Consider the following 15,969-nt stretch of genomic DNA (forward strand, 5'->3'; position numbering starts at 1 on the left):
TATGTTATAATATGGTTCGGTATATATAGAATATAGTGTTTGAATGATTAGGTCTAAGCGGAAGGCAGTGGTAGGACAGGAAGGGGTTAATAAGTTGGCACAAAGGCCAGGCCTTGGCTGAGGGAAATGTTATCACAAGGTCATACATTGTATTGTAGCTTATTTGGTTATCAACAGTGGAGAATTTGGGTTAGGTAGGGAAGGGGGGAGCAGAGCTGAGGTGAAAGGAGGGGCAGTGACGAGGAGGCGAGGAGGCGGGACTGCTGGAGGGGTGCCTCTAGAACAGGTTTGGGGACCATGGGGCGGGAGGTGGGGTAGGTTTGGGGGTGGTGATCACAGCCCTTCAGGGGCCCAAGGACGCTGTAGTTCCTGGAGGGACCTGAGTGTTGGAGAGGCTGAAGTGCAGGCGCCTCCCTCCCTCCCGGCCAGGCCAGGCTGAACCCCGCAGAGTGGGCGGGGCTGGCGTGGGAGTAAGTGTAGGTGGGCAGCAGATGGCCTTGGAGAAGGAGGGGGCTGTCGGAGCATTTCTGGAACCCAGGCGGGCTAAAGGCAGGGGACAGTCTTTGACACCTGGAGGCATTGGGGACTGTATCGGTGGTCGCAGCAGCTGGGGCCTGTGGAACTGCGCGTGCGCGCTCTGCTGCACCTTGGGCCGAACCGCAGGGGAGGGGACCCGTGGGAAGCGCGGCAGCTGGTGGGCACAGAGTGCCTGGCGGTCAGGACATGAAACGGAGCAAAGGGTAACAGAAGAGTTCAGAGGGTGTAGGAGTAGACCGAAGAGAAGCGGAGACACAAAAGAGAGCCTCTAAGCGGCCACTTAGATTGTCTAGTGGATATAGGGGGCAGTTCTGAGGACAGCAGCTTAGGAGATTTGATGTCCGGGAGCTGTAGCCCGCTGAGATTCTGGATGAGGAAGGGAGGGGCAGAGCCCAGCGCTCTTGGGGGTGGGAGCGCCAAAGTCGAGGCCTCTCTTGGAGGGAGTGGTTGTCACCGGGCTCTGTCACCCAGAGAGGGACCCCAGTGCGTCCGAGGAGGAATCTGGGACCTGTCCGCAGGATTTGGGGAGGGGAAGGAGCGTGGGACACTGGATTCTGGCCGTGCGGTCACCACGAGTGCAAGGGGGAAGCCGCTGCGAAACAGACTGGACAGAATGCGCCCGTCAGAGTCCACCTAGCCAGGGAAGGTTGTGGTGGGGTGCAGTCCCCACAATCCCACCGGACACTGGACACTGGAGGGGTTGTCACCCGATAACCTGGGCACTGTCAGCCGCTGTGTGCCAGGGCGATTGCAAGGTGTGAAAAAGGGTTGGGGATGGTTCCTGGCTCGTTTGAGTCTCAACGCCCTGAGCAACGGGTTCCCTTTCAGACCTGCATTGGCACAAACCACACCCCGGCACTTGTTTTCACAGAGAGATCCTACTACGCTGGGAAGCCAGTCAAAGTGGCTGCTTTCTGACTCAGGCAGAAAAACAGCAGCCAATGACTTAAGAAGAGAGGAAAGGGGCGGGCTGTGTTAGAACGGGCTGGGATGCGGCAGTCTATTTTGATCGGGCATGTTAGTTAGGTGAACCAAAGGGGGCTTTTGATGGCTGGACTTCAGTATTTTGATAGGCGGACCTTGGTAGCCAGAGTCAGGAGAAGGAGGAAGGGGCCAAATAAGGGAGGAGACCTTGGGGGCTGCTTTAGGAATGCAGGCTAATGGTTTTCAGCGATGCAGGGGGCATGGGAGACGGGCAAGGCCTGCCAAAGCCACGCTGCCCAGGGTCCCTTCAGTACCTTTGAGTGGCAGTTGCTAAGTCTTGAACCAAACTTCTCTTTAGCCACTTAAATCTTTTTTTAGGTGGGTGCTCAGATCCCCACTAGCTCTCCGAGCTGTTCGAGCGAGGTGAAGAGTGAAGTTGGGGTCAGCACCACTTTAGCAGGCACAGAACAGCACAGGAAGGGGTGTGGCAAGGCCTGGAGGATGCGCCAGGCAAGGTGCTTGAAGAGAAGGCGTGGTTCTGGCAAGGGGGCGGAGCAAGTGGTCGGCCTGCGTCCTGGGCGGAGACCCACTGAGCCTGGCCCTGGGGCCACTGTCCTCCGCAGGCACCACTCTGGGGCACATGCAGAAGAGTCCGGGTTTTCATCTGGCTCGTTTTCTATCGATCCACTGAGCCCCGGCAGTTGGCATGAGCAGATTGTGGTGATAAAGGGCGGTGGAAAGTGATTACTGGGCTGTGGCAAAGCACGCAGGTGTAGGGGTCAGAGTGTGCCTCTATTCTTAGGTGAAGCCACGTACAGCTTGAAGACATCCTTAAGAGTAGCCTAGGCCCCACCCCCACCCCCAAGGCGGGCTCTGACCTCAGCACAGCTCTGAGCTCTGTCTTGTCAGGGCCCTTGGAGCTCCTTATTCCATCCAGGGACGTCCTCCCAAGCCATTCTGGGGTGGATTACTTGGGTCTGCCTTTAATTTCACCTCCATCACCCCCGTCCTTTTCTTTGCCAATTAGGGTTTTTCGAGACCTGAAGTGTGTGTGTGTGTGTGTGTGTGTGTGTGTGTGTGTGTGTGTTTGTATTTATGTGTCTTGTGATGTGTGTTTTGTATCTGTGCATGGCAAGACTAGCCCTCTTGGAGCCTGAGAGATGGCTCAGGTTAAGAGCACCGGCTGCTCTTCCCCAGCTCATGACTGTTAACTCTGGGCCTGTGTGATTCAACGCCCTCTTCTGGCCTCTGTTGGTACTGCATGCATGTGGCGCCTGGACACAGGCACACAAAACACCCACACGTATACACGCACCCGGGCAAAATACCCACACAGCAGCAACAAAAGAGCAGAGCTTTGCTCATTACACCCCCACATCATCACCAGACAGGGCTGTATTTTATAGACCGGTAGACAGACATGTTGCACGTTCAAATTCAGGACGGGCGCCGCTGTCCCCTCGAGCACCTCATTAATGAGATAATTCTTTATTTTAAAAGGCAAACCGTGCAATTAAGAGCTGATTACTCACCCATCAAACGGTACTGAAGGCAGCCCGAGGTATTCCTTTAAATAGCAACTTTGCCTCAGCTGCATTGATCTGCGTGGCTCATCGGCCATTTGGCAGAGATCTCCACGCTTGCTGAGTGAGCGCCCAGCGTTGAGGGACAGAATGCGACAGAGAGGAGGCGTTTGTGGACCCGTGGCATTTATTCCAAAAAACCCTCCTAGAGTACACTTACTAAATAAAAAAAAAACTTAACAGATTTGTATGCCATCTATCTGCCCGTCACCAGTCAGTCTAAACTGCTATAGAGTGTCACTATGTAGCTCAGGCTGGCTTCTGCCTCTCTGTCCATACTCAATCAAGCAAGCAATCAGTCAGTCAGTCAGTCAGTCAATCAGCCATCTGTGTGTCAGGGTCTCACCGTGTAGCACAGGCTGGCCTCAAACTCAAGTTTCTTGCTAGTGCCAAGCTTGCAGGTGTGCATTGGCTCTCTTTGATTTTTAAACATGTGTGTGTGTGTGTGTGTGTGTGTGTGTGTGTGTGTGTGCGTGCTCAGGAGGAGAGGCAATGCTGGGGTGAGAACGCTGGCTCCAGGCTCACTCTCCCTCCCTGGTCATTGGATTGGAGCCAGCATTCACATCAAACCTTGCCTCCTCATCCCATCTCACGTCACACTGTATACGCTGCCGGGAGGCCTGCTCATGTTCCTGTTAGTGGCATCACACACCCACAGTGCCTCAGGGAAGGGCCCGGTGCACAGTATGGGCATACACTATCGGCCAGCCTGTTATATTGTCAGTCGGCCCATCACTGGCTTAGATTTGCTGGGCCAGATGCAGAATTAAGAGGTGAGCGAGCGGGAAGTCAGTGTGCTGCCTGTCCTTCCATGGTTCCTGAGTCCGTCCTCCCGTCCCGCGCTATACCCAGAGCTCTGTTCCTCTCTCTTACCGCTGGTGGTGCTCTTCCAGAGGTCATAAGTTCAATTCCCGGCAACCACATGGTGGCTCACAGCCATCTGTATCCTCTGATGCTCTCTGCTTACCTGTAGCTGTACATGCAGGTAGAGCACTAAGCTACATAACATAAATAAAATATTTTTAAAAAGAAGTTTGTGTGTGAACTTGTGTTTATATGCACCATGTGGATGTAATACCTGCAGAAACCAGAAGAGGGCATCAGATCCCGTGGAATTGGAGTTATAAACCACCATGTGGGTGCTGGGAACTGAACCCAGGTCCTCTGCAAGTACAGCCAGTGCTATTAACCACTGAGCCATCTTTCTGCCCCGAAAAGAAGACTTTCATTACTATCCCAGTGGGCCCTGTGGGGCAAAGTGGAGTACTTACCTTGGTGAGCCTTTGCACATCTACGTCATAGGAGCCATAGGGACACTACTTGGAAGGCACCTGGCAGGGCAGGGTGGGCACCCAGCAATCCCGTCTCTGCCGACCTTGGCTGTTGTCTGTCTGCGGGACAGCAGACTCATTTCTGAGCCGGTGTCTCTATACACACTTCCTCTTTCTCTGCTTTGATGCGCTGGCTTCCTCTCTGGCGGTTTGAGGACATCCTGGTTTCTCCCTGGATGTGGCGACAAGGTTTTGGATTCTTGGGAGCACGTGCTCATTTGAAGATCTTCCCTGTGCCTCTTTGGTCTTGGGGTCTGAACAGCTGACCGTTCTCCAACGCGCTCTACCTGATCTGTGCGGCACCTAGTGTTCTCCAGGCCCACACCTCCACCACCTACTGAGGACAGTTCTTTGCTGGAACTGCCCCCCCCACACACACACCGTACATCTGTAGGTTGCTTAATAACGTCCCTGGCCTCCGTGGCACCTAGAGAGGCCTCTGGAGCAGTGGTCTCACCCAGTGGGTCTCAACCTCCTGGAGGGGTGCCTAAGACCATCTGAATGCACAGGTAATTGCATTATGTCTTATAACAGTAGCCAAATCACAGTTATAAAGTAGCAAGGACATTTACTTTATGGTGGGGGGCGGGGCTCAGGAAGGTTGAGAACCTCAGCTCTAGACATTTCCAGATGTTCTCTGGGGCGAAGATAACTCCCTCTACCCCGGCTGCTTCCTCTTTGAGCAGTCTTTTGGTTTCGGCCCTCCACTGGCTTTCTTTAGTGTTCAGCAGTGAAGGGCAGTGTGGCCTTTGCCTCAAGGTTTTTGTGTTGAAGGAAGATGAATCATCAAAGTTTGAGCCGAGTGACTTGGCCCAGGATGGGCTGGGCTAATTTAATGATTGAAAGGCTGAGGCTGGGATGGACACCTAGCTATCTTTTGTTCACCATGTTTCCATTTTGAGTCTGTACATTTTGACTCCACCCACCCCTCCACTGTCCAAATGAGCGTATGTAGACCCACAGTCTATATCAGCACTGTGTTCTCGGAAAGAACAGTTACATTTCACTTTCACTGCTACCTGAGGGGAGTGGATGTGTGAGGACACACACACCCCCCACACACATATACACACCATACACACGCCATATACACACCCCACACACACTACACACACACCCCACACATACACACAACACCATACACACACATACTCCACACACATACACACATACATATATACACCACATACACACACCACACATGCACACACACACACACACACACCCCAGATACACCCTGCCCTTGTTTGTTCTCCATCTCCGTGGCTGTGATGAAACGCTGACCAGGAGCAACTCTGAGACGAACGAGTCTCTTACTTAGGGGCTACAGTCCTGTCACTGAGAGAAACCAGGGCCGGAACTGCAGTAGAAACCAGGGGAACAGTGCTTTCTGGCTTAGCCCCAGGCTTGATGAGCTTAGCTTTCTTCTACAGCGCAGGCCCACCTGCCTGTGGAGAGGCGGCTCCCTGAGGCAGAAACACATAAGAAACAAAACGAAAGAGAACGGGTCTGTATCCCACCACGTCTTTTAGGGACACGCCTTCAGTGGCCTCAGTCCGTCCTGCTAGGCCCCACCTCTTAAAAGCTGCACTACCTCCCAACAGCCTGTAGGATCTTTACCCATGGGCCTCTGGGAGACATTTAAGATGAAACTATAGCATAATGTTTCAAGACCAGCAGGTTGAAGGATGAAGGGGGCTTCCCTTAGGCAAACCCTTTCAAAGTGGCCACCTCTGAGCCAGTTGTGGTGGCTCACGCCTTTAATCCCAACACTCTTGGGAGACAGAGGCAGGTGGATCTCTGTGAGTTCGAGACCAGTCTGGTCTACAGACCGAGTCCCGATCAGCCAGAGCTACACAGAGAAACCCCATGTCGGGGGAAAAAAAAAAGGGTGGGTGGGGGTAGGTGGGGAGTTGGGTCAATAGGATCAAAATACCTTGTATGAAATTCTCAAGGAATTTAAAAAGACAAAGACCGGGGGCCCGAGCATTCCTGTCAGCATAGCCTCATGATGGCGGCCACTGGTCAGCAGAGCGCCCAGGGCGTGTGCCACAAGCTACAGATGCTTTTACAAAGTGCTCTGTCCCTATTCATGCAAAGATTGGACTCCTTTTTGACTCATAAACTGGGCAGGGGGCTGCGCCTGCTAATATTTCAGTGCATATCTCCCCTGGGTGGGCCAGGTGTCCACTACAGCCAGAACACAGCCTCCTCTTGAGCCTGACCGAGTGTTTACAAAACCCCTCTCCCCAGGAGGCCTTGAGGCATGCATGGCGTTCCACTGCCGCCTGCTTTCTATGAGATAATTGGTGGTGAATTCTTGGCGCCTTACGTGCGGTATTTTCATTATTCTGCTCTGAACAAAGGGATTTGCAAGTCTGGGAAATTAGACCGAGTCGGTTGGGGCATTTCTTGGATTAGGGGAGAGTGGGTCCTGATGAATTCATTCACCGAGCTTTCCTGGCCGCTAATCCCAATAGGCTGCCTTGGATTAATGCACGGCATGCTCTCTCTCTCCCTCTCTCTTTCCCTTCAGTTTAGCATTAGTTGTTTTATATCCTACAGCAGACAAATGTGACCAGAGCAAGCCCCCCCAAACAGCTATTTAAGACGTCCTTCCCCCCTCCTCTCCTTTCTTTCTCAGCTCTGGGATCAGACCCAGGGCTATTGGCATGCCAGACGAGCACTGAGATGGCATTCCCACGCCGCACTCCCAAGGCCGTAGCCGCCTTCTCTGGATCGTTGCGGGTGCTGCTTTTGGATATGACCCCAAAAACTCCACGTGCAGCCGCTTGGTGGGATCTGAAATCGCGTTGCGAGGGCTTTTAGATCCTGAGACAACATGGGTATCTTCACTCTGACTCTAATCACACGGAGCCTGTTGCAGTATGCCATTTACGAAAAGCCGTGAGGCTGGAGACGTGGCTCAGCGGTGACCAGGCACTGGCTGCTCTTCCAGAGGGCACGGGTGATGCACAGTCATCCACGACACACCTAGCCTAGTCAGTGTTCACCCATGAGTGAAGTCCTTCGGTGGTCGTGCCCCGCTTAGTGCATGAGGACAGCCCCAAACAGAGCTGTGTGACAACACTTTCTTCTCTGTCTTGCAGGAACCTGAAGCTGCTGTGGACTCTGCTGTGACATTTTGGCTCCCGGCTCCTGTCGTCAGTGAGAAGGCCCGAGAATCTTACTGGAGGTACCGAGTGCCTCTTGGCACCTCAGAATGTCAACATTTTTGTATTAGAATGTATGGCTCTTTTTTGAGACAGGCTTTCTCTGGGTTGCCCTGGCTGTCCTGGAACTCGCTCTGTAGATCAGGCTGGCCTGGAACTCACAGAGATCTGCCTGGCTCTGCCTCCCGAGTGCTGGGATTAAAGGTGTGCACCACCACGCCTGCCTGTATCATTAGTTTCAACCTAACGTACCTGAGGACTGTAATCCCAAGTGCTCTGTGTGTGTGGATTTGGATGTGGAGCCTAGGGCCTTGCCTGTGCCGGGTAAGCACTCTGCTGAGCCGAACCTTCCACTCAGCCCGTCATCTTTTTTTTTTTTTTAAAGACTTATTTATTTTATGTATATGAGTGCTTTGCATGCATTACCCCTGCAGGCCAGAAGAGGGCATCAGATCACATTGTGGGTGGTTGTGAGCCACCATGTGATTGCTGGGAACTGAACTCAGGACCTCTGGAAGAGCAGACAGTGCTCTTAACTGCTGAGCCATCACTCTAGCCCCAGCCTATCTTTTTTTTTTTTTTTTACAGCTCCTAACACGTGTTCTTTTTCAGAGTTGAGAGTTCTGAGGGGAGCATGGGGTGGGGAGAGGTCAAGGTTGGCCAGGGAGACTGTCTTCCTTTTCTTTTTAAATAAAAGCTCACTTTAAAAGAATCTGATTCTTTTTTTTTTTAATTTACTATTTTAATTTACTATTATTTAATTTAAAATACAGCATTCTGCCTGCATGTACACCTTTATGCCAGAAGAGGGCACCATATTTCATTATAGATGGTTGTGAGCCACCGTGTGGTTGCTGGGAATTGAACTCAGGACCTCGGGAAGAGCAGCCAGTGCTCTTAACCTCTGAGCCATCTCTCCAGCTCCCCAAAATCTGATTCTTATGTTTGGGTTCTGCATAGAAAAAGGTACCACTAAAAATCTGCTTTAAAAATCCGTTGCTCTAGCCGAGCGTGGTAGTGCCTCTGGGAGGCAGGGGTAGGTGGTCTACATAGAGAGGCCAGCCTGGTCTACATAGGACAGCCAGGGCTACATATAGAGATCCTGTCTCAAAAAAGAATAATAAAATAAAAATATTAATTAATAAAATAAATACAAATAGTTGTGTAAATAATCGACTGCTCTAGCTATTTTCTATGATATTACAAAGGGTCACTGTGTGGTCACCAGTTTTTGTTTTGTTTTGTTTTTTGTTGTTTTTTTTGTTTTTGTTTTTTTTTTTTTGGTTTTTTGTTATCATCAGGACGTTGAAGGGTAAAGCTTTCAGTGTGGGCAGAGGGTGCACAGGGGTCACAGTCAGATATGGGCACTCGCAGCCTGCATTCTACCTTTGCCGATATTAAGAACACCTATGTAATCCGGTTCAGCAGACCCCACGAGTCCCTAATCAGAAGGCCTTTGTGGGAGACGCAGCCTGTCACATGTGAGCGACCGTGCAGGTGGCTTTACGTCAAGGATTAAGAAGGAAAGGACTGGGGCGTGTGGGTCGGCGGGGAGGATGGGGCACACACGGTTCCTGTGGATGAAGCTGTCACAGCCTCCGTAATCACATCAGGGACAGAGGCGCAGCATTGCCAGGCGTCCCTTCCAAAGCCTAGTGAAAACTGGATCCTTACCGGTGCCGTGATGGGGACTGGGCTCGGCCTGCGCACGGCGCTGGGCCACCCTGTCTCAGTCAGGTGCTTCTGTAGGCAAATGCTTGAATGAGAAGGGACTCATTCAGTGGGCGTCCAACTGCTGCGCCGGCCACAAGTGTTTCTGTTTTCATAACTGGCTGGCGTGGAGGACGGCCTTCTTGGGGCCTAACACAAGATGTTGACAGCCAGGGGAGCCTGAATCCAGTCAGGGCTGAGAGAAAGTATAGGGGAGGTCGTCGGCTGGTCCTCAGGCCCGGGTCCTGGGCAATGCCTCCAGCGGGGCATCTCACATCCTCTCTCGGGATGTCAGATATGAGCCAGGGGATAATGTCTGTGTCACGGGACCAGGGGGCCTTCCTGTCTTGACCAGGCATGTCCACGCCTCCTACTTTATCGTGTCCTGTCTTCTACACGGAGGACAGGGAGCTATGTGCAGTCCAGTTCTTGAGTATCCACAGGAAAGGGTTTGTAGTATACACAGGTACTCAACAGATGTGCAGGGGGCTGGATCCGAATAGTTACTCTGCCTCCTTCTTCCCCCCCCCCCCCATGTGTAAGCACTATGAGGCCAGGGGTGGTGTGTGTGGTCCATCTTCTATAGGCTCTGAAATCCTACCGTGATGATGGCCCAGCGTGGAAACCTTTTTTTTTTTTTTTTTTTGAGACAGGGCCTTATTATACAGTCCTGGCTGTCCCGGAGCTCCACCTGTGTGTAGACCGGGCTGGCCTCAGACTCAAAGAGGCCAGCTCAACTCTGCCTCTCAGGTGTCGGGATTCAAGACCTGGCCAGCTCAGCTCAGCTCAGATCTGCTCGTTGTCCAGAGGGGGCTCTCCCGGCATGGTGGCGTGCTCTGACAAACCAGTGTGGAGGGGCCACAGGCAAGATAGAGCCTGTACTACTGAGCTCCCAGTGGGAGTGACAGCCCTGTCCCCGCGCACAGTCTCTGGGCTCCAAGGATGCCGCAGGCCATCCGGGTGGGCGTAGGAGAAACTCCTGGCTGTGCTAGGGTGTCTGGGCCCTCTGCGTGTGCTGGCTGGTGGCTTGTTCCAGGGTCAGAGGGAGCACGGTGGCCTCAGTTTCCCCTAAGAGCGGAATCATCGTGCTTAGTTGTACAGGAGAACGGGTGCTGCAGGCTTGAAGGACTTTGCACTGCTGCAGCAAGTGAGGTGACCTTGAAGTAGCTTGTCAGGTGACAGTGGGGAGATTATGGTGGGTCTTGCTTAAGACTAAGTTGAAATAGCTGGATTGAGACTTAGGCATTCTTTAAAGGGCTGGGAGTGTAGTTCAGTGTTCCATCCCCAGCAACACACACACACACACACACACACACACACACACACACACACACACACACACGGCCTTTAAAAAAAATAGAGGAGACCTATGGCTTACTTCTCAACGTGGAACTGACTGTCCGAAAGCAGGCAGCTGTTCCAGCTGTTTGGTCTAGAACGTTGGCCTTTGGGCAGTGGGTCAAATTCAGGGCCTGGAGTGGCGAGTGCTTAGCATACTGCATTAGAGCCACTGAAGCAAGCAGCTGACCCGGCCACTGACCTAAGGTAAAACTCATTCCTTGTGGCCACTGCGCTGTCCCAGGGGACAGGCAGCCAGTGGCATTCCTCCAGCATTCTTTATCCGCCTCCACCTGTCCGCCATGCTGGGCTTTGATCGTTCAGATAAAACATTCTGGTCTTCGAAGACCTTTGTGTAACCGGACAGTTTCTTCCTGCCCCCTGTCCTCGAGGCTGTGCTGTTCCTGCCTCCCAGGGTGTCTTGTCAGTGGTATGGAAACCTGGCGGCGGGGACGACATGGCCAGTTTCTGAAGATGGAGGGCAGGAGCAGCTCAGATTATAAACACTGGCCCTTCTGCAGCGAGCGTCCGGGATTTTGGCCACCAGTGAACTGTGACGTGGGATAGGACAGGAAGGCCAATCACAGGATGTGGCGTTTCCTGTGTGGATATTATTTGCGCGCGCACGACCTCTTCTGCCTTCATAGTGCCCATGGCAACCACGGGGCCACGGGGCAGTGTTCTGTGTGCCTGATCTCATTGAGAAAACAGAGCCGGGAACAAATGGCAGGCTGATACTACAGCTTACGACATTTTTTACGCAAAGGTACCTTTCGCCAACCAGATTAAAGTACTGGGCAGGAAGGTGCCAAAACTGGAGCTTAGATAAACACACCCTAGCAACCGCAAGTCCTTGGATTTGTTCCCCCCCACCCACGACTCACTCTCTGGATTTGTCTTTCCTCTGATAAAGGTGTGAGTCACTCTTGGCTAGGCTGGACCCCCCTCGGGGTGGCTCTGCGCAGCCCTGCTGCTTCTCCTTGGCTTCTGTTGTCCCACGTGCACCTGCAGCTGCAGGTGTGTGGTGTTGCAGCTGCAGGTGTGTGGGGTGCAGCTGCAGGTGTGTGGGTTGCAGCTGCAGGTGTGTGGCGTCGCAGCTGCAGGTGTGTGGCGTCGCAGCTGCAGGTGTGTGGCGTCGCAGCTGCAGGTGTGTGGCGTTGCAGCTGCAGGTGTGTGGTGTTGCAGCTGCAGGTGTGTGCTGTTGCGTCTCCCCAGTACCTGCAGGGAAGTAAATTCACTGTGTTCCTCCCAATTCGTTATCACAAAACTGTGTGCTGGGAAATGCAACCCGACTGCCCCCCCCACCTCCACTTCTTTCCTCCTCTTTGCAGCTGTGAGCATCTGAACAAGCTATGAATTTTTTCCTTTTCCCCTAGTCTCATCTTTAGAATTTGAGTCTTCCTGCACAGAGTGGAGTGAAGCCCAGAGAGACACTCTGTCTGTCTGTCTGTCTGTCTGTCTGTCTGTCTGTCATTTGTTTGTTTTGACCCTGGCTACTTTTATAAAGCCAATAAAGATGGCTCAGTATTCATAATTTCATATCGTTACCTTAATTCTATACAGAAGGCTATCTCACTGAGTACATCACAGTGGCTAGTACCATCCGAAGTTTGTCTGGCCCTGGGGTGTGGAGTGGGGCCTGGTGTAGGAGGCAAAAGCCTTTCTGGGTCAGTTGCAGGTGAATTTGTTTAATTTTGGAAATTTCCAGGCAGGCCTGCTCAGAGACAGAGAAAAGCATAAAAAAAAAAAAGTCCCTCGGATCTAATTACCAGCCTTTCCTACATAGACAGGAGATGGGTTGACCTTGCCAGGACCCTCTTATCTTCCCTCACCCCACCCCCACCCCATTTGTTGATTTTATTAGATTTTTTTTCTCCCTCTAATTCAAAAGCACTGCAAGCTCATTATAGGGGGGAAAACAGTAAGAATTCGTGGAAATAAAAGAGAAAAACAATCCTAGAAAGGCAGCGCTCTCCATCACCCTGCCCAAAAAAAAAAATCTTTATAACTTAGTTTTCAATACTTCTGTTTTTACAGACTTAAAATAATATTTGCATCATCGTATTTAATCTCCCTGACTTGGTGTGGAGTTGCTGCTACATACCTTTTTCAAGCCCCTGCTGTCTGTATGACTTTAGAACATTCCTACCACAGCCCAGGGTGGTCCCTGCAGCTGAAATTATCCACTTTTGTGTCCCCCCCCTCCCCAAAGCCAGCAGTGGGGGGGAGATGGCGTGAGTCACTCCTCGTCTTAGGATTGATCAATTAGACTTTGCAGGTGGCCATTTAAGGTGTGTCAGTCATCTTGCCTCTGTAGATGTCAGATGGTGTGGCCAAGGAAGAGTTGAACGGCAGCCGGAGGCGTGTTTAGACAAAGTTGTGTCCAGCAAGCCAGGCTGCAGGGAATTCTAAAGTTGGTGGACAGGGAGGGTTCAGGGTCGGACGGGCTACAGGGCCTGACTCGGTCTCAGGACAAGTAGGTGGCTGGTGGTGTGACAAGTGGGCTTGAGGCTGTGGGTCTGATCCCCAGCACAAAAGAACAGACCATAATATTAAAGCGAAGCAGAGCCGGGTCAGCACAGATGGCAGAGAGTGCGGCTTTGGAAACTGATGGCTTGAGTTCAGGGCCCGGCCCTGCTGCTCCTGTGCTGTGTGCATTGAGCAAGGGACCATGAAAACTCCACCCCTCTCTCCTTATAAGAGCCCAGACGGTTGCAACTTTTCCTGACTCCGGGGAAGACTAAAGAGACACTGCGTGGGCCTGGCCTGCCTCTGAGGCCATCTTGCTTTTTCCCCAGCAGGCCCAGCTCACCCACTTGGTGTTTTCTCATTCTCCGCGGCTTCTTTTCTTTGTCTGCTTTTGAATCACTAGATTTTGTAGGAATTGCGTGAGGAAGAGTGAGTGAAGTTTCTAGAAGTCTGGGAGGTAAGGTGTGTTCCCTGGCTTGCGTGTGTACGGGTGGCCAGCCCAGGCTCCTTAAAGGGCCGTCAACTGTGTAAATGGATGAACTGGGAATGCATTCGCTGATTGGTCGGTGAAATTAGTTTTTGCATGGAATACTCTGCCTTAATTGTTTGTTATTGTTTTGTTTTGTTTGCTTTTGAGACAGGGTTTCTCTGTGTAGCCCTGGCTGTCCCATGACTCGCTTTGTAGACCAGGTTGGCCTGGAACTCACAGAGATCCACCTGCCTCTGCCTCCCGAGTGCTGGGATTAAAGGCGTGCGCCACCTCTGCCCAGCCTCTGCCTTAGTCTTGTTCCTGGTCCTCTTTCAAAGAAGCTGTTTCTAGAAGGAGCCTAAGAAAATTGTAGCTCATCTTTTAGGATACCTTGAAGGCCCAGGGAGGTAAAACACCAGTATTCCATCTCAGGGGGGACATAGAGAAAACCTATTTATGGAAGTTCCTGTGCCTTGGGCCCAGACCCCACTTAGTAGTGCTCCGTTGGGACTGTCCCTGGGAAGCTTGGGGGCCTCCTGCATCCTACATCTGTACAGGTTCTGGGAAGGTGTCTCTGTATTCCCTGAGAGCATTCTCTGTCCACACATAGGGTGGATCATCTCTGGTTTGAGTGAGCAGCTTTGAAAAAGCTTGTGCATGGTGAAGTAGATGGAGCCGGTGGTCTCTGACAGAGCAGGTTCAAAACCGGGTGCCAAGAAGAAGCTGAGCTGGCCTTAAAAGGAAAAGCGGAAGTGGGCGGGGCAGAGGAGGAGGAGAAGGAGGATTAATGATGCGATGACACTGGTACTAAGGTGGCTTTTAAGAAAAGCGCCCGTTGACTTTTCACTGTGTCCCCTGACGCTTTGTCCTATTGGGATCTCACAAGGCCTGTGGTAGTGAGACAACAGTGTCTGTCGTTTTCTCTGCGCGTGGGTGTGTCTGTGTGTGTGCCAGTGTCCGCGTGGCCGGAAGAGGGGTGCCGGATCCTCTGGGACAGGTTTGCCAGCGTTTGCTCCCAGACTTATTTCTTTGGGCCTCTACAAAGTGTGTGTGTTGGGGGGGGAATGCTGACGTTGCTCAGCCATCTTGGAGCCACGAGGAACTCAGGGTGCATGGCTGGGTGAGGCTATGTTGGTGGTGTCTCCTTGCATAGCTCTGTGGCTTTCCCTATTCCAAACGCCTTCATCCTTATTTGTGTACTGTCCCCTGGTTTTATTCCGTTTCTTCTTGGCCGCCTAACATCTGTGGGGGATGTGGATCCTGCTCTGAAATCACTTCTTCCTCCACAGATTTCTGCCCCGTCCTGTTATCAAGTCACTTCCACCATGCCCAGCATCTGAGAATGTTCTTTTTTGGACTTCTGCTGGCAAGGCCCTGAGTTCTGAGCACCTGCCCTTCCTTATTAAAAACTTCATGCCCCCTCACACCCCAGCCCACCGGGGGCAGGGGCTGGCCAGCTCCCTGTTGGCTCTAGTGACTGTGTGGCGATGTGGTTTCTTGAACCCTGTGCAGATGCAGACAGTCCTCTGTCCCTGTTTCACACCAGGCTGCGGGCAGGAGCTGGTCCTTAGGGGACAGACCATTTTGAAAACCCAGGAAAGATCTCAGCATGAAGGTTTAAAGGACAGTATTGGGAAGCGGTGTCCCATGGCCTTTTCCCTGACCCCTCTTTTCTTAAACCATCAAGCTGGAATGAATCAGTGATTCAGTCTGAGACTGACAAAGTTACATCATCCCAAACTCCCCACTTACATTGAAAATTTTAAAAGAGAGCCCCAAGAAGTCTTTCTGAGGCTCTGGCCTAATGGATAGTTTTACTTCTGTTTCTTTATTTTTATTTATTTATTTTTGGTTTTTCGAGACAGGGTTTCTCTGTGGAGCCTTGCCTGTCCTGGAACTCCCTTTGTAAACCAGGCTGGCCTCGAACTCAGATCCGCCAGCCTCTGTCTCTGCCTCTGCCTCCCGAGTGTTGGGATTACAGGTGTGCACCACTGCCGCTCAGCCACTTCTATTTCTTAAAAGATCTATTCTTATTGTTTTTAATTGTGTGTAACACACACACAGTGCCTGCGGAGGCCAGAGGTAGTAGATTCCCCAAGGGTGGACTTACAGGAGTTTGTGAGCAGCCTAATGTGAGCAACGGGATTTGAACTCAGGCCCTCTGGGAAGAGCAATGTGTGCTCTTAACCACTGAGCCATCTCTCCAGTTCTATTTTACTTCTGTTTTTATGTGATGATAGCCTGGATCCAATTTGGAGTTGGAACTTCTTTTGAGGGAAGAACACTTTAAGGGAAGTGTTCTATAGTGACCGTGTTGGGGGGATGTTATGAGGTTGTGACGCTCCGTGTTGCTAAGAGTCTTATCAGTACCTTCTCAATAAAAATCAGTCGGGAGCGACTGTGTATATGTCATCCCTCCCCTCAGGAACCAGGGA

The 15,969-nt window shown here is 51.9% G+C and overlaps 1 protein-coding gene across 4 annotated transcripts in view; it reads left to right on the forward strand.

Moving 5' to 3' along the window:
* SLC7A1 (solute carrier family 7 member 1) overlaps window positions 1-15,969 on the forward strand; it is a 73,517-nt gene that overhangs the window by 35,350 nt on the left and 22,198 nt on the right. For all 4 annotated transcript variants that reach the window (XM_084760996.1, XM_084760999.1, XM_084760997.1 and 1 more), the window contains exon 2: window positions 7,486-7,571. The gene's annotated coding sequence lies outside the window, so the exon portion shown is untranslated. The remainder of the gene's footprint in view (window positions 1-7,485; window positions 7,572-15,969) is intronic.

This window comes from Acomys minous, assembly GCF_964271855.1.
Source record: "Acomys minous genome assembly, chromosome: 16".
Taxonomy (NCBI): domain Eukaryota; kingdom Metazoa; phylum Chordata; class Mammalia; order Rodentia; family Muridae; genus Acomys; species Acomys minous.